Source organism: Callithrix jacchus, chromosome 4 (genome assembly GCF_049354715.1).
Source record: "Callithrix jacchus isolate 240 chromosome 4, calJac240_pri, whole genome shotgun sequence".
NCBI classification, from domain to species: domain Eukaryota; kingdom Metazoa; phylum Chordata; class Mammalia; order Primates; family Cebidae; genus Callithrix; species Callithrix jacchus.
In genome coordinates, this window is record NC_133505.1 from 76,148,658 (window position 1) to 76,169,142 (window position 20,485).

Genomic DNA, 20,485 nt, shown 5'->3' on the forward strand with positions numbered 1-20,485 from the left:
CAATGGAAGAGAATAGAGAGCCCTAAAATAAATTTATGCATCTACAACTAGCTGATCTTTGACAAAGATGCTAGAAACACATTCAAAAGCTTCTCTTCCAGCTATTTTTTTTAATGTTCAATACTTTACAGTTAACTGTAGTCACCTGTGCAATCGAACACAAGAACTTATTCCTCCTATCTAATTGTATTTTATACCTATTAACCAACCTCTTCACATTCAGTTGAATCCCTGAATAGACCAACAACAAGGTCTGAAATTGAGGCAACAATTAATAACCTACCAATCGAAAAAGTCTGGGATCAGACAGTTTCACAGCTATATTCTACCAGAGGTATAAAGAGGAGCTGGTACCACACCTTCTGAAACTATTCCAAACAATACAAAAAGAAGGAATTCTATCTAACTCATTTTATGAGACCAACAACATCCTGATAACAAAACCCGGCAAAGACACAAGAAAAAAAGAAAATTTCAGGCCAATATCAATGACGCACATTGATGCTAACATCCTCAATAAAATACTGGCAAACCGAATCCAACAGCACATCAAAAAGCTTATCCATCACTACAAAGTCGGCTTCATCCCTGGGATGCAAGGCTGGTTCAACATACACAAATCTATAAAGATAATCCAACACATAAACAGAACTAAAGACAAAAACCACGATTGTCTTAATAGATGCGGAGGAGGCCATTGACAAAATTCAACAGCCTTTTATGCTAAAAACTCTCGATAAACTAGGCATCTATGGAACATATCTTAAAATAATAAGAGCTATTTATGGCAAACCCACAGCCAATATCATACTAAATGGGCAAAAACTGGAAGCATTCCCTTTGAAAACTGGCACAAGGATACCCTCTCTCACCACTCCTATTCAACATAGTATTGGAAGTTCTGGCCAGAGCAATCAGGCAAGAAAAAGAAATAAAGGATATTCAATTAGGAAAAGAGGAAGTCAAAATGTCTCTATTTGCAGATGACATGATTGTACATTTAGAAGACCCCATTGTCTCAATCCAAAATCTCCTTAAGCTGATAAGCAACTTCAGCAAAGTCTCAGGATACAAAATCAATGTGCAAAAATCATAAGCATTCCTATACACCAGTAACAGACAGAGTCAAATCATGAGTGAACTCCCATTCACAATTGCTACAAAGAGAATAAAATACCTAGGAATACAACTTACAAGGGATGTGAAGGACCTCTTCAAGGAGAACTACAAACCACTGCTCAAGGAAATAAGAGAGGACATAACAGATGGAAAAACATTCCATGCTCATGGTTAGGAAGAATCAATATCATGAAAATGGCCATACTGCCCAAAGTAATTTATAGGTTCAATGCCGTCCCCATCAAACTACCATTGACTTTCTTCACAGAATTGAAAAAAACCACCTTAAACTTCATATTGAACCAAAAAAGACCCCACATAGCCAAGACAATCCTAAGGAAAAAAAATCAAAAATCAAAACAAAACAAAACAAAACCCCCAAACAAAACAAAATCCAAAAGCTGGAGGCATTACGCTACCTGACTTCAAACTGTACTACAAGCCTACAGTAACCAAAACAGCATGGTACTGGTACCAATACAGAGATATAGACCAATGGAACAGAACTGAGGCCTCAGAAATAATTCAATCCATCTACAACCATCTGATCTTTTACAAACCTGACAAAAACAAGCAATGGGGAAATGATTCCCTGTATAATAAATGGTGTTGGGAAAACTGGCCAGCCATAAGCAGAAACCTGAAACTGGATCCCTTCCTTACACCTTATACAAAAATTAACTCCAGATTAATTAAAGATTTGAACACAAGACCTAACACCATAAAAATCCTAGAAGAAAACCTAGGCAATACCATTCAGGACATAGGCATGCGCACAGACTTCATGATGAAAACACCAAAAGCAATGGCAACAAAAGCCAAAACAGACAAATGGGATCTAATTAAACTAAAGAGCCTCTGCACAGCAAAAGAAATTATTATCAGAGTGAACAGGCAACCTACAGAATGGGAAAAAAATTTTGCAATCTACCCATCTGACAAATATCTAGGATCTATAAACCACTTAAACAAATTTACAAGAAAAAACAACCTCATCAAAAAGTGGTTGAAGAATATGAGCAGACAATTCTCAAAGAAGACATTCATGCAGCCAACAGACCTGAAAAAAGGCTCCTCATCACTGGTCATTAGAGAAATGGAAATCAAAACCACATTGAGATACTATCTCATGCCAATTAGAATGGTGATCCTTAAAAAATCATGAGATCGTTAAATCATGAGATGCTGGAGAGGATGTGGAGAAATAGGAATGTTTTTACACTGTTGGTGGGAGTGTAAATTAGTTCAACCATTGTGGAAAACAGTGTAGTGATTCCTTGAGGATATAGAACTAGAAATACCATGACCCAGCAATCCCATTACTGGGTGTATACCCAAAGGATTATTAATCATTGTATTATAAAGACACATGCATACGTATGTTTATTGGGGCATTGTTCACAATAGCAAACTTAGAACCAACCCATATGCCCATCAATGATAGACTAGATAAAGAAAATGTGGCACATATACACCATGGAATACTATGCAGCCATAAAAAAGAATGTGTTCATATCCTTTGCAGGGACAAGAAAGCTGGAAACCATCATTCTTAGCAAACTGACACAAGAACAGCAAACCAAACACTGCATGTTCTTACCAATAAGTGGGTGTTGAACAATGAGAACACACGGACACAAGGAGGAGAACATCATACACTGGGGCCTATTGGGGGATGGGGGGCTAGGGGAGGGATAGCAGGTAATGGGGGGATAGGGAAGAAATAGCATTAGGAGAAATACCTAATATAGATGATGGTGTGATGGATGCAGCAAACCACCATAGCACTTGTATACCTATGTAACAAACCTGCACATTCTGCACATGTACCCCAGAACTTAAAATATAATAATAAAAAGAAAAGAAATTAAAACTTATTTGTTTCTATAGATAGGCCTCACATTTCATTCTGGGTATTGGTAATTTGTATTTTCTTTCTATTTTTCTTTATTAGCCTTGCTAAACAATAAATTTTGTTAACCTTTCAAAAGAATGAAATTTTTGCTTTGTTAATTACTTCTCTATGTTCTAATTAATTGATGAGTTAATGCCTGTTTTCTCTTTATTATTTTTTTCCTTCCATTAACTTTGGGTTTAATATGCTTTTGTTTTTCTATGTTCTGAAGATAGAAGTTTAGATCTTGACTTTTTTGTTTCAAATATAAGCAAATGAAGCTATAAATTTCCCTCTAAGCACTGCTTTAGCTGCATTCCACACTTTTATATGCTATTTTCATCTTTACTCAGTTCAAATATTTTCTAATTTATCTCATTATTTCTTTTATCTATGGTTTATTTCACAGTATGTCATTTAATTTCTTGTTATTTTTCCTTCCATGGGCTCTTTTTCCCTTCTGGAAATTTCTCTATACCCCTTTGCCTATTGCACTTGCAGTTCCTTTTTTTTTGGGCATTTATTTAAGCAGAGAAGGACTCGACTGATGCTTTGAGGGTAATTATTAAGGTGATTATTTAACTTAGGTGAACTATTTTTGACTGAGAAGTTGCTGGGTGCTCAACACTGTGATGTATTTAATCAATAGCTTCTGGGACTAGCTTCACAGCTGGAGGTAGAAGGGATGTTTCTGCTATCTTTAGTGTAAACACTAAAACGTTTCTAAAACTCTAGGGCTTAAGGCACTTGAATAATGCTCTAGAAATGGATTTCTGTGGTTCAAATTGTTGAGCTACTACTTTCAAACACTTTTTAAAAAGTTATGGTGATACACATTCTAATGTTTCTAATGTTTTGAGGGACTTACGACAAAATTGAGTCCTTGAGGACCCACTGTGACTGGTTATACTAGAGAGGTGAGCTTCTGGAGGTAGTGCTGGGTTGTGTGTCCAGGGAAAGGGATTATAGAATAAGTTGTTCAACCTGCCTGTCATCTGGACCATTTGAGAAAGTCCAGGAAACATTATTTAAGTGTGAGAACCTATGGTGGTAAAGGTCTGGAGGACTTGTCTCGAGGATTCTCCCATAAATATTTTCAATCAATATTCCAGCAGCATAAAAGCAGAAGGTAGCTGAATAGGACTATGTGATTTGTTGCCATCATCCCTCCCTCTAACATGACTAATATATGGCAACTTGCCAACCACTTGGAATAACAGAAAATAATTGAAGCTAACATTTATTGAGCACTTCTATAAATCAGGCACTGTACTCAGTCTTTCGTGTCTTATTTAAATCACATAGTTTCTAAGCTAGATACAGCTATTATCAGCCCCTTTACACTTGAGGAACTAAGTGAATTATCCCAGGTCACTTACAAGGACATTTTCTTCAGACATGTTTTCACCCAATACAGCTTATAAAAAATATGGAGACTTTCCTTTCCATCCCAGGCATCTGGGCACTTTCCGTAAAAGAGCCAACTTTGTTGTTGGGGCAACTGGAAGTCAAACATATTTTGGAAAGTTCTCAATAGAATAGGCATTGACACAACTGAAATATTTTCTTTCAATTGTGAGGTCTCTGTTACATGGCAAAGCAAATGATGCGGAGAAACCCAAGACATTTTTGACAAGCTTCACATTGACAATGGGGTAAGCAGCACTTCCAAATCCCGTTTGTTTCTCCATCGAATACTAATCCCAGGGTTTATCAGTTTGAATTTATTCCCTGGAGAATAACTCCAGACTTAAGAATTCATTCTTAATTCTTTAGGGGAAATTTCCATATCCCACTTTAATAATCATAAGAATTCAGTAGCAATGTCACCAGAAGACTGTTCTATTCTCTCACAGAGACAGTTTGATAATAAACTGATAAATAAAACCTTGAAAAATCAGAATTTACAACATAATACTTGTCATTCAGACATATTTTCAATATGATGGCTCCAATAATGTCCCTCCTAAGCATTTATTACATTAAATAGACTAAAAAAAAAAGTACTGAGGAGAGAGAACCAGCTATGCTCATTCCAATTTTCTCATTTAATAGTAAACTCCTGAATGCAGGGCTGGCCTTGTGGATGTGTAACCTGTGCAGTTGCACTGGGTCTGTGTTCAAAGGAGCCCTGCACTTGCTTCAATGCCCAGCTGTCATCCTCATGAAATTGTTGACAATCTTATCTCTGAACTTGTTTTTTTTTTTGGTAAATTAAATCTGACGGAACAATGAAGTATGCGAGTGAGCAGAAATATGCACAATAAGCATGCCCACCACTCCTCAGTACCCATTTTCATGTGTTTGTTAGGCCCCATGACTATAGAATTCTGGTAGACCCGCCATCTGTGAGAATTTTTGTTTTCTCAAAGAAATACAAGGTAGGTGCATTATATACATGACTAAATGGAACTGCCAACAGCCCCAAAAGGCCACATTTAAGCAAGAGGCCAGAGCTTGCTTCAAGTACAAAAAGAAGACAATGACATTCTAAGACATACATGAATGGCCAAAGAACCCAGTCATATCCTTTTTCATTCATATCACTTCTCTACATTAGCCAACCACTTACAGAAGAATTCATGACATAAAGGAAGAGAAAGTCAGGGCAACCCACAGTTCTTTATCCTTTCAGTCCCTTATTCAGAACTGAGGGTAGAATGTATGCATATTGAGAAGTAAAATAAAACAGTTTGTGTGGAATTTTCAGTGTTCTGATAAGAACAAAATACATATGCATGTATGAACTGCAAAATATCCATTGTGTAATTTCAGTGATTTTGCATATGAGCTAAATGATTTTGTATTTGCATTTAAAACTAACATCACATAAAGATGAATAGAAAAGCTTATGCTAATAATTTAAAATTTAAATTTTGCTTTACTTGGAATGACATTACATAGCAAATATAAAACACCATGACAAGTTGAAAAAGACTGCAGAAAGAGCACGTTTTATGTTTTGTAGTACCTTTAATGACACATTTTCCCTTCTTTTTTGAACAAGGGACTCTGCATTTGCATTTTGCACTAGGTCTCACAAATTATGTAGCTGGCTCAGCCTAGAGAGTCCTATCTCTGCAGCCTTTGAGCAATGGCCACATTCCGCTCCTTTACCTTCCTTTGCAGCTGGCCATTCCAGTTTTCTCCTCCTGCTTGTTCCCAGCTATCTATATCTGGAGATAAGCCTCTGCCTTATCCTGGAAGCATATGAAAGCTTACAATGAAGACAAAGTGTTGCCTTGGTATCAAGAACTTATCTTATACACTTGTCTATACACTGTCCTAATTACCCTAGTCTAATTAATATAGTTTCATAATAAATCTTCATATTTTATTGAGCCAATTTCTCCACCTTATTCTTTTTTTAGGGATTTGTTATTCTATATAAACTTGAGAGCCTGTCCAATCTTAAAAAATCCTATTTGGATTTTGATTGGAATTTCAGTTAATCTAGAAGTCATTTGGGGAAGAACTGGTATCTTTAAAACACTGAGTTTTCCTATCCAATAACACATATGTGTGTGTATATATGTTTTTTTCTTTACTGCTTTACAATAAAATTTTATAATTTTCTTTATAATGGGATTTCACATATTTAGACTTCTCTGCAGGTAATTTATGCTTTTGTTGCTATTGAAAATGGCATCTTTAGAAAACATTTCTAATTGTGACTGGTGGATAGAAAAGTAATTGACCTCTTTTATAAAAATTTTCCATAGGTTATTGGGGTACAGGTGGTGTTTGGTTACATAAATAAGTTCTTTAGTGGTGATTTGTGAGATATTGGTGCATCTATCACCTAAGCAGTATTCACAGAACCCTATTTGTAGTCTTTTACCCCTTGCTCCCTTCTCACCCTCCCCCTCAAGTCCCCAAAGTTCATTATATCCTTCTTATGCCTTTTTGTCCTCATAGCTTAGTGTGTTCTCAGTGAGAACATGCTATGTTTGGTTTTCCATTCCTGAGTTACTTCACTTAGAATAATAGTCTTCGATCCCATCCAGGTCGCTGTGAATGCTGTTATTTCATTTCTTTTTATGGCTGAGTAGTATTCCAGTATCCCATCTCATACACACACACACACACACACACACACACACACACACACCATAGTTTCTTTATCCACTTGTTGATTGATGGGCATTTGGGTTGGTTCCATGATTTTGCAATTGTGAATAGTGCTGCTATAAGCACACATGTGCAATTATCTTTTTCATATAATGATTTCTTTTTGTCTGGGTAGATACCTAGTAGTAGGATTGCTGGATCAAATGGTACTTCTTCTTTTAGCTCTTTAAGGAATCTCCATACTATTTTCCACAGTGGCTTTACTAGTTTACATTCCCATCAGCAGTGTAGACGGGTTCTCTGATCACCATATCCATGCCAACATCTACTGTTTTTTGAGTGTTTGGTTATAGCCATTCTTGTAGGAGTAAGAGGATATCACACTGTGGTTTTGATTGGCATTTCCCTGATCATTAGTGATGTTGAGCATTTTTTCACGTTTGTTGGCCATTTGTATATCTTCTTTTGATAATTATCTATTCATGTTCTTAGCCCACTTTTTGGTGGGATTGTTTGTTTTTTTCTTGGTGATTTGTTTGATTTGTTGTTGATTCTGGATATTAGTCCTTTGTCAAATGTATAGATTGTGAAGATTTTCTCCCACTCTGTGGGTTGTCTGCTTACTCTGCAAACTCTTCCTTTTGCCATGCAAAACTCTTTAGTTTAATTAGGTCTCAACTCTTTATCTTTGTTTTTATTGCATTTGCTTCTTGGCTCTTAGTCTTGAAATCCTTGCCCAAACCAATGTCTACAAGGGTTTTTCCAATGTTATCTTCTAGACATTTTATAGTTTCAGGTCTTAGATTTAAGCTCTTAATCCATCTTGAGTTGATTTTTGCATAAGGTGAGAGATGAGGATTCAGTTTCATTCTCCTACATGTGGCTAGTCAATTATCCCAGGACCACTTGTTGAATAGGATGTCCTTTCCCCACTTTATGTTTTTGTTTGCTTTCTCAAAGATCAGTTGGCTGTAAGTACTTGGGTTTATTTCTGGGTTCTCAATTCTGTTCCATTGGTTTATGTGCCTATTTTTATACCAGAACCACGCTGTTTTGGCAACCATGGCCTTGTAGTATAGTTTGAAATCAGGTAGTGCAATGCCTGCAGATTTTTCTTTTTGCTTAATCTTGCTTTGATATGTGGGTTCCGTATGTATTTTAGAATTGTTTTTCTAATTCTGTGAAGAATAATAATGATAGTGGTATTTTGATGGGGATTGCATTGAATTTGTAGATTGCTTCTGGCTGTTTGGTCATTTTCACAAAATTGATTCTGTCCATACATGAACATGGGATGTGTTTTTATTTGTTTGTGCCATCTCTGATTTCTTTCAGAGGTGTTTTGTAGTTTTCCTTGTAGAGGTCTTTTGCCTCCTTGGTAAGGTATATTCCTAAGTATTTTATTTTATTTTTGCAGCTATCATAAAAGGGGTTGAGTTCTTGATTTGATTCTCCCTTTGTTGTTGTCAGTGTATAGGAAACCTACTGATTTGTATACATTAATCTTGTATCTGGAAACTTTGCTGAATTCTTTGATCAGTTCTAGGAGCTTTCTGGATGAGTCTTTAGGGTTTTCAAGGTAAACAATTGTATCATCAGCAAACGGTGACAGTTTGACTTCCTCTTTACTGATTTGGATGCCCTTTATTTCTTTCTCTTGTCTGATTGCTCTGGCTAGGACTTCCAGTACTATGTTGAAGAGGAGTGTTGAGAGTGAGCATCCTTGTCTTGTTCCAGTTCTCAGAGGGAATGCTTTCAACTTTTCCCCATTCAGTATTATGTTGGCTGTGGGTTTGTCATAGATGGCTTTTATTACTTTCAGGTATGCCCCCTGTATGCTGATTTTGCTGAGAGTTTTAATCACAAAAGGATGCTGGATTTTGTTGAATGCTTTTTCTGTACCCATTAAGATGATCATGTGATTTTCGTTTTTAATTCTGTTTATGTGGTGTATCACATTTATTGACCTGTGCATGTTAAACCATTCCTGCATCACTGGCATGAAACCCACTTCATCATGATGGATTATCTTTTTGATATGTTGTTTGATTCGGTTAGCTCGTATTTTGTTAATAATTTTAGCATCTATATTCATCAAGGATATCACTTTGTAGTTTTCTTTTTTGGTTATGTCCTTTGCTGGTTTTGGTATTAGGGTGATGCTAGCTTCATAGAGTGAATTAGGGAGGGTTTCCTCTTTCTTTTCTGGTGGAATAGTATCAATAGGATAGGTACCAATTTTCTTTGAATGTCTGGTAGAATTCTGCTGTGAATCCATCTGGTTATTTTTTTTTGTTGGTGGTGGTAATTTTTAAATTACCATTTCAATCTCACTGCTTGTTATTGCTCTGTTCAGGCTATGTAATTATTCCTGATTTATGCTAGGAGAGTTGCATTTTTCCAGGAATTTATCCATCTCTTCTAGGTTTTCAAGTTTATGTGTGTAAAGGTGTTCATAGTAGCCTGGAATGATCTTTTGTATTTCATTGGTGTCATTTGCAATATCCCCCATTTCATTTCTTATAGAGGTTATTTGGATTTTCTCTCTTCTCTTTTTGGTTAATCTTGCTAGTGGTCTATCAATTTTATTCATCTTTTCAAAGAACCAGCTTTTTATTTCATTTATCTTTTGTATTTTTATTTTAACTCTCAGGGCCTTTCCCACTACTTCCTCTACCCCTTTATTTCACTTGGCGCTCTACATTGACTCAGCATCAGGTAAGGTTGGAATCTTCTCCTGCAAGCTAGATCTTCAGTTTCCCCAGTGGGGGTGGAGGGGGGATGGTGGGGTGGGTGCGATGGTTTGGGGGCAGAGGAACTCCCTTTCCCACTTCTGAAGTTGGAGCACTCCCAGTATTTAGGGTGTCTTCCAGGTCTTATAGGAGCAGGCTGCTTCCTCCAGAGGGTCTGTGGGTCCTCTCTGGATTCCTGATTTATTCCTGCAGTTGTTCTGGAACTAAAATTCATGATGCGAGCCTCTGCATGCTGCTCTGTCCATCGCCATCAGAGCTGCAATCTAGTTCTGCCTCCAATCTGCCAAGATGGTCCCTTGCAGTTGACTTCTTAATAGTAATTTAGTACCAGGGGTTTAGTAACATTAGCAGAATGTGCCACAGTGTGGATGGTTTTCTGTCACATTTTTTTCTTTCAAATATAGATTCAAGTCTATCTTTTATTATTGAAAATTGTTCTTGAATTATATCATTAAATATTTCTCCTGTTTTAAAATTTCAGTTGATTTTTTTTGTGGTAGAGCCAAAAACAACTCCATCAGATCTTTTAAAAATTTCTATACTGAAAAAAAAAGAGAGGGAAAGATCCAAGATGGCCAATTAGACACAATTTGAGTGCACAACACCCAGCAAGAGAGATGCAGAAATCCAGAGATCTCCTACTGAGGTAGGAGCTGCATTTCAATGGGTCTGGTCCAATGGGCAGCAAAGCCCACTCAGGGCAGACCAAGGCGGGGAGGGGTGCTGCTTCACCCAGCAAGTGCATCTGACCAGCAAGTCAGAGGCTCCTCTCTGGCACTCTGGTCCAGATACAACACTTCCCCCAAAGCCTCAGCAATACACAGAACAGGGGATCTTTGCCAGTCAAGCACCAGGAATTACAAGCACAGAGTTGAATAAGAGCCTGCAGACTGAACTATCACCCTCTCCCTCTGCCCAGAGAGACAGGGAGCTGTCAGCGGCAGCAGCTGGGCAGGCCCCTACCCCATGACCAGAGAGAGAGGAAGCTGAAAGGGAGATGGTCAGGTGTGGCTGGGTGGGTTCCTACCCTCCCCCACAAACCCCAGAGGGCTGAAGCTCTGACTCTAGTGGGTTGCACAGCCAGTGCCACAGTATGAGATGAACCCTGAGTGATCCAGCCCAGTGGAGGAAGGACAACCCACACTAGAGGGGTGGGACTGGAATACATGTTTTAACAAAAAACACAGGAAGCCTAGGTAACAATGGGACGACAGCTTTCTTGACAACCCGGCAGCACCTACAGGTCAGCAGAAGAGGTGGGCCTAATCTCCCAGTAGAAACAAAAGAGACACAGGAAGCTTCCATAGTAACCTGGAGTAGTCCCTAGGAACCCAGTAGTGCCTCTACAGACAGACAAGCAACCTCATCAAGCAGCTACCTGACAACACAGCCAGGTAAATCCACAAAGATGGGGGGAAAAACAGTGTAAAAAAGATGAAACCATCACAGACCAGAACACCACTTCTCCTTCAAGGGATCACAACTTCTCAGAAACACAGGATCACAACCTGACCGGGGAGTGTGACGAATTGACAGAAACAGACTTCAGAAGGTAGATAATAACAAACTTTTCTGAGCTAAAGGAACACGTTCTAACTCAATTCAAAGAAACCAAAAACATTGAAAAAAGGTTAGACGAAATGCTAACTAGAATAACCAGCTTAGAGAACAACATAAACGACTTGATGGAGTTGAAAGAACTATGTGAAGCAAACATAAGTTTTAATAGCCAAATCGATCAAGCAGAAGAAAGGATATCAGAGATTGAAGATCAACTCAATGACTTAAAAAGAGAAGGCAAGACAAGAGAAAAAAAGAGTGAAAAGAAATGAACAAAACCTCCAAGAAATATGGGATTAGGTGAAAAGACCTAATCTACACTTGATTGGTGTACCCGAGTATGACGGGGAGAATGAATCCAAGCTGCAAAACACAATCCAGGATATTATCCAGGAGAACGTCCCAAGCCTCACAAGGCAGTACAAATTTCAAATTCAAGAAATACAGAGAACTCCACAAAGATATTCCTCAACAAGAGCAACCCCAAGGCACATAAACATCAGACTAACCAGGGTTGAAATGAAGAAAAAAATGCTAAAGGCAGCCAGAGACAAAGGTCAGGTCACCCACAGAGGGAAGCCCATCAGACTCACAGCAGATCTCTCAGCAGAAACCCTACAAACCAGAAGAGAGTTGGGGCCAATATTCAACATCCTTAAAGAAAAGAACTTTCAACCCAGAATCTCATATCCAGCCAAGCTTCATAAATGAAGGAGAAATAAAATCCTTTACAGACAAGCAATTATTGAGAGATTTTGTCGCCACCAGACCTGCCCTAAAGGAGCTCCTGAAAGAAACACTAAGCTTGGAAAGGAACAAGTACCAGACACTGCAAAAGCAAACCAGTTGGCAAAGACCAAAAATGCAATGAAAAAAATGAGTCAACTAATGGGAAAGAAAACCAGCCAGTAACAAAATGGCAGGATCAAATTCACATATAACAATGATAACATTGAATGTAAATGGCCTAAATGCCCCAATCAAAAGACACAGACTGGCAAACTGGATAAAAGACAGAACCCATTGGTGTGCTGTATTCAGGAAACCCATCTGTCATACAAAGACACACGTAGCCTCAAAATAAAGGGATGGAAGAAGATTTACCAAGCAAATGGAGAACAATAACAACAAAAAAGCAGGGGTTGCAATTCTAGTCTCTAATAAAATGGACTTCAAACCAACAAAGAAGGACGTTACATTATGGTAAAAGGATCAATCCAACAGGAAGAGCTAACTATCCTAAACATATATGCCCCCAACACAGGAGCATCCAGATATATAAAGCAAGTTCTTAATGACTTAAAATGAGATTTAGACTCCCACACAATAATAGTAGAAGACTTCAACACTCCACTGTCAATATTAGACAAATCAATGAGACAGAAAATTAACAAGGATATCCAGGACTTGAATGCAGAGCTGGACCAAGTGGACCTGATAGACATATACAGAAGGCTCCACCCCAAATCCACAGAATATACATTTTTCTCAGCACCACATTGCACTTACTCTAAAATTGACCACATCATTGGAAGCAAATCACTCCTCAGCAAATGCAAAAGAACAGAAATCAGAACAGTCTATCAGACCACAGCCCAATCAGACTAGAACTCAGGATCAAGAAACACACTCAAACCCGCACAACCACTTGGAAACTGAACAACTTGCTTCTGAGTGTCAACTGGATAAACAATGAAAAGAAGGCAGAAATAAAGATGTTCTTCGGAACCAACCAGAATGAAGACAAAACTTACCAAAATCTCTGGGACACCTTTAAAGCAGTGTCAAGAAGGAAATTTATAGCAATAAATGCCCACCAGAGAAGAGAGGAAAGACTTCAATTTGAAATCCTATCATCAAAATGGAAAGAACTAGAGGAGCAAGAGAAAAAAAAATTAAAAGCTAGCAGAAGACAAGAAATAACTAAGATCAGAACAGAGCTGAAGTGGATAGAGACACAAAAAACCCTTCAAAAAATCAATAAATCCAGGAGCTGTTTTTTTTTTTAAAGATCAACAAAATAGACAGACTGCTAGCCAGATTAATAAAAAAGAAAAGAGAGAAGAATCAAATAGATGCAATAAAAAACGATAAAGGGGATATCACCACTGATCCCACAGAAATACAAACTACCATCAGAGAATACTACAAACAACTCTATGCACACAAACCAGTAAACCAGGAAGAAATGGATAAATTCCTAGACACTTGTACTCTACCAAGACTAAACCAGGAGGAAGTTGAAACCCTGAATAGACCAATAACAAGGGCTGAAGTAGAGGCAGCAATCAATAGCCTACCAACCAAAAAAAGTCCAGGTCCAGACAGGTTCACAGCTGAATTCTAACAGACGTACAAAGAGGAGCTGGTTCCAATCCTTCTGAAACTGTATCAAACAATACAAAAGGAGGGAATCCTCCCTAACTCATTTTATGAGACCAACATCATCCTGATACCAAAACGAGGCAGAGACTCAACTTAAAAAGAAAACTTCAGGCCAATATCCATGATGAACATCAATGCAAAAATCTTCAATAAAATACTGGCAAACAGATTGCAACAGCACATCAAGAAGCCTATCCATCACAACCAAGTAGGCTTCATCCTGGGGATTCAAGGCTGGTTCAACATATGCAAATCCATAAATGTAATCCATCACATACATGGAACCAAAGACAAAAACCACATGATTATCTCAATAGATGCAGAGAAGGCCTTCGATAAATTCAACAGCTCTTCATGCTAAAAAATCTCAATAAACTAGGTATTGATGGAAAGTATTATAAAATGATAAAAGCAGTATATGACAAACCTACAGCCAATATCATACTGAATGGGCAAAATCTGGAAGAATTCCCTTTGAAATCAGGCACTAGACAAGGATGCCCTCTCTCATCACTCCTATTCAACATAGTATTGGGAGTTCTAGCCAGAGCAATCAGGCAAGAAAAAGAAACAAAGGGTATTCAATTAGAAAAGGAGGAAGTCAAACTGTCTCTATTTGCCAATGACATGACTATATCTAGAAGACTGCATTGTCTCAGTCCAAAATCTTCTCAAACTGATAAGCAACTTCAGCAAAGTCTCAGGATATAAAATCAATGTGCAGAAATCACAAGCATTCCTATATACCAATAAGAGACAAACAGAGAGTCAAATCAAGAGTGAACTCCCATTCACAATTGCTACAAAGAGAATAAAATACCTAGGAATAATAAAGGATGTAAAGGACCTCTTTAAGGTGAACTACAAATCACTGCTCAATGAAATAAGAGAGGACACAAACAGATGAAAAAACATTCCATGCTCATGGTTAGGAAGAATCAATATCATGAAAATGGCCATACAGCCCAAAGTAATCTATAGATTCAACACTATCCCCATCAAGCTACTAATGACCTTCTTCACAGAACTGGAAAAAACAACTTTAAACTTCATATGGAATCACAAAAGACCCCGCATAGCCAAGACAATCTTAAGCAGAAAGAACAAAGCTGGAGGCATCACACTGCCAGACTTCAAACTATACTACAAGGCTACAGTAGTCAAAACAGCATGGTACTGGTACCAAAACAGAGACATAGACCAATGGAACAGAACAGAGAACCCAGAAGAAACACGACACATCTACAACCATCTGATCTTTGACAAACCCAGCAAAAACAAGTAATGGGGAAAGGACTCCATGTTTAATAAATGGTGTTGGGAAAACTGGCTAGGAATGTGCAGAAACAGAAACTGGACCCCTACCTTTCACCTTAAACTAAAATTAACTCCAGATGGATCAAAGATTTAAATACAAAACCTGACACCATCAAAACACTAGAAGAAAATGTAGGCAAAACCATCCAGGACATAGGCATAGGCAAGGACTTCATGACTAAAACACCAAAAGCAATAGCAATAAAAGCCAAGATAGACAAATGGGATCTAATTAAACTCCAGAGCTTCTGTACAGCAAAAGAAACCATCATCAGAGTGAATTGGCAACCAACAGAATGGGAAAAATTTTTTGCGATCTACCCACCTGGCAAAGGGCTAATACCCAGAATCTACAAAGAACTAAAACAGATACACAAGAAAAAACAAACAACCCCATTCAAAATCGGACGAAGGATATGAACAGACACTTTTCAAAAGAAGACATATATGAGGCCAACAAACATGAAAAAAATGCTCATCATCACTGGTCATTAGAGAAATGCGAATCAAAACCACACTGAGGTATCATCTCATGCCAGTTAGAATGTTAATCATTAAAAATCTGGAGACAACAGATGCTAGAGAGGATGTGGAGAAATAGGAACACTTTTACACTGTTGGTGGGAGTGTAAATTAGTTCAACCATTGTGGAAGACAGTGTGGCGATTTCTTAAGGATCTAGAAATAGAAATTCCATTTGACCCAGCAATCCCATTACTGGGCATATACCCAAAGAACTATATATCGTTCTACTATAAAGACACATGCACATGTATGTTCATTGCAGCACTGTCTACAATAGCAAAGACCTGGAACCAACACAAAGGCCCATCAATGATAGACTGGACAAAATATTGTGGTATATATACACCATGGAATACTACACAGCCATAAAAAACGAGTTTATGTCGTTTGTAGGGACTTGGATGAATCTGGAAACCATCATTCTCAGCAAACTGACACAAGAACAGAAAGCCAAACACCGTATGTTCTCACTCATAGGTGGGTGAATAACAAGAACACATGGACTCAGGAAGAGGAACATCACACACTGGGGCAGTTGGGGGGACAGGGAAGAGACAGTGGGGGATGGGGAGGGAGGGGAGTGTGGGGAGGGATAACATGGGGAGAAATGCCAGATACAGTATGCACCTAAAGTAAAATAAATAAATTAAAAATTTTTTTATATACCTATTATTGTATTATAATTCTTTTACACTATTTATTTCCATTTCATTTGCTGATTTTTCTTAATTCTGTCCTCTATCTACACCTTAGGTGGTTTTAACAATGTCTATTATCTTTTGGACTGGTATTTTTGTGGTCTTCACTTTGGTAACTGTTTTGTTTTTCTCTGGCTTCTTGAATGCTGCTGCTCCCATTGTCTTCCCATGTTTCATTTGAGTTCTTGCATCTCTGCTCTGAGCCCTCATTTTATCATAAGAGTTGTTTCTTGATAAATTTTTGAATTAATGCCAATACATTTGCTCACAATTTTCATCAGTCTTCTGGCAACCTATGACCCTATAAGGAGAATCATGGTTCTGTGTTTCAGGATTCTCCTCATATTATAGGGTCATAGGTGTGTGTGAATTACTTTGGTTTCAGTTTCTTTCTACTGAGTTGATACTGGCAGCTGCATGGTTTCTGATGTGGTATGTATTCTCCATCTTGTCTCCTGACCAACAACTGTCTACATTTATAGCTTATCCAATATGACTCTGTATTCATCCCCATCTTCTCTAATTTTCCTTTGTGCTAAGTAGGGTCTAGGTAAGCTCCTACCACTCTCTCATATAAACCCTTCTGTTATTCCATACAAAGGATTGTTGATTTTGCCCTCAGAGAGTGTCACTTACTTTAGAGAACTGTCCTCTGTTCAGCATCTTCTAGTACCCATCTTGAGCTTCACCACATCTGACTTTTGTTCCTTTAAAACTATATTCTGGGGTAATATACACATCTTAGTTTAATTGAGGATAGAGTTTACATTTCTGATACTTCTTAATTATTTTGCTTTTCTTTTTGAGACAGAGTCTGGCTCTGTTGCTCAAGCTGGAGTGCAGTGGTGTGATCTCCACTCACTGCAACCTCTGCCTTCCAGGTTCAAGTGATTCTCGTGCCTCACCCTTCCGAAGAGCTGTGATTACAGGCACGCACCACCATGCCCTACCAATTTTTGTCTTTTTAGTAGAGATGGAGTTTTGCCATGTTGGCCAGGCTGGTCTTAAACCCCTGACCACAAGTGATCCAACTGACTTGTTCTCCCAAAGTGCTGGGATTACAGGCATGAGCCACCACACATGGCCGCCTTATTGCTTTTCAATGATATTTCAGAGAAGGGAAAACTGCCATCTCTACTTGGCCATTTAGAAACTTTCCTATGTGCTTCTTGCTCTATCATTGGGATGGTCTAATCTTGGGCCTATCTCCTACTCCATCCCATCTTCTAGGCTTATCTTCATTGTTCTGGGTCAGGAAATTATATTCCCAGCCTCTTTCCACCTGGTTTGCTGACACTGAGTGCTGGCTGGGGCTATGAAAAAAATGCCTCTGGGTATTAATCAGTGATGATGGATAAAACCTTGCCCTTTAGAAGAAAAGAAAATGTGTCAGTACTTTTAGTCATTCTCAAGAAACCTAATTAGTTATGGTAATATACCTAGGAGATTTGAAAACTCTAGATTTTTATATCTAGCAGAAGAGCTTGCAGATTTTTCCTGGAGAAATATTCAATTTCCTGGAGTTTTCAACTCCTAGCTCACTTTGTCTAGAGACTCACATTCCAGTAATTTCCTGCACTCAGTATCACATCCTAGTTGCAAAACTCATAATGGGCTCTCTAGTAATTTTCTTATGTGAATGCATATCAATGATTTCCTAAACTGGGATGAATACTATCAAGACCACATTTATATTTCTTCTGTATGTAGCCACAATCTAACTTTTTTTTTTTTTTTTTTTTAATGAAGTATTGCTCCATTGTAGCTGTCAGCTCAGTGCTATGGGCAGGACACTGACCAGGCTGATAAGGCCTACTTATATACACATGACCTCAAAGACTGACCTTTCCTTTCTGTACATTGGTTGTTTACATGTTTGAGAGGAGAATGAGAGGCAAAGGAACACAGGATCTGTCTCTCATGCTGTTGAGTGGTGTAATGTAGAGCTGATGAGCATAGGTTCTGGGTAAGATTGCCTGGATTCAAACCGTGACATTGCTACCTACTAAAAGTGTGATTTTAAGCAACTTCTTAATAACTGCATGCCTTTGTTTCTTCTGTAAAAAGAGAATGAAGATGACAATAAGTTTTTTTCAAGGAGTAAAGCAGATAATATATATGAAGCATATGGCAAGTAGTAGTTATATACATATCGGTAACGTTATGATAGGTTTGAATCCCATCTTCATAATGAAATGCTAATGAGAAGAGTTCAGTTTTTAATACAGAGACTCAAGAGGAGGATATATGTGCGGGAGAAGTTTGCAGGTGCTGTCACTCAGCTGTAAGCCAGGGCATCTCAGTCTATTGGCCCGCTGCACATAGGGTCTATAGTCAGAATTCATCTTTCTCTACCAGCCTGCCTCTGAGAGCCACTACAATAATTAAAAACGTGGCTGCTTCTCCACTGCTCCTGTGATTGGTATAACTCTTGCCATTTACAAAGCACTTTGATACATTTTTCTCTTTGCCTTTTTATTTACTTATTTTTAATTTTTGTGAGTACATAATATGTATATTTATGGTATACATGAGATGTTTTGATACAGGCATGCAATGTGAAATAAGTACATCATGGAGAATGGGGTATCCATCCCCTCAAAAATTTATCCTTTGAGTTATAATCCAATTACACTCTTGTTATTTAAAATGTACAATTATTATTGACTGTAGGCACCCTATTGTGCTATTGAATAGTAGTAGGTCTTATTCATTCTCTCTTTTTTGTACTCATTAACCCTTCCCACCTCCTATTCCCTCACAACCCTTCCCAGTCTCTGGTAACCATCCTTCTACTCTCTCTGTCTATGAGTTCAATTATTTTGATTTTTAGATCCCATAAATAAGTGAGAACATGTGAAGTTTGTCTTTTTGTGCCTGGCTTACTTCACTTAACATAATGAGTGATTGATTTAGTTGCATTACATAGACAGGTGATTTGGTTCACAGGTAGCCTAGGAAACTACACTTGTTAGGGACTAGGGATGAGGAAAAGAGACACTGTTATTGTTCCCATGGAATTCACAGCCTAGTGTGAGAAATAAACAAGTAAACAATTCACCTCCACACAATGAGATGAGACTGTTACATTCTTCTGGAGAACATGCCTGGTCTCAATCCTGCCTCTTGTATGTTGTTGCTTGAATGTAGTTGGGTAAGAATTCACATATTTGTCTTTCAAACAATCTGGAGGAGGTTTATCTAATTCTGTACTTATGAAGGTCCTGTATTGGAGTAGTACAGATTTAAATTACATAAAATCCCTGCAAACTTAACACAGGCCTGTATGGGCTATGTGTGAAATTTCTTCTCACCTATATATATGTCCTTCCTGTTTCTTTACCTACCATGAACAGTATAAAGTATTTCCTCACAGTCATCTCGTATGATAAATACATGACTATATGTTTGATCAGTGACTTATGACTTACAGAGTGCTTTTGCTTACCTGTATTACTTGATTCTTATAATACTTTGGAGAGGTAGATAGAGGAATTATTACCCATTTTACAGAGATTAGGTCAAAGTTTAGGAAAGTTTTGGCTTGAATATTTTCACCCACTTGGTCAGTGGCAGGATAGGCAGCAACCCTCATCCTCTGACTCCCAATCCATGGCATTGCACAGCAAAATAAATCAGCACACTTAGGGAAAAGCTGCAGAGACTGGGAAATGCCTAACCTGGACAAGACTTCTGCAATGTAGACAGGGAACCCAGTCATCTCTTAGCAGTATTGATCAGTGACCTGCTCTGCCCAGTCCTTAAAGCTGCATTTTGAATATTAATGATGATGAGCAAACAAATTACAGGGCAGAGAGCAGCAAATACACCAGACCTGTTAGGCATGAGTAAATTAGCTACTTCTAAAAGCTGTTTATAGGCCTCAGAGGGAAACATATACATGGATAAGAGGAGACCAAAATCAGCAGCTTAAAACCTCAGAAATCCATCAGGAAAACTGCCTCCACAGAGACTATAGCTTCTGTCAGAAAGAGATTTAAATCTTAGTGTTTGCTTCTATCATTTTCTTAGCAATTGTGAATTCTTTTTCATAAAATAATAATTATTAATTGTGTGTGTTTTCCAGAAAGGAAGGAATTCTTTCCTTGCTCCATGTGATCATTTTTTATGTGGACATCTTGGACATACATAAAACACTAGAG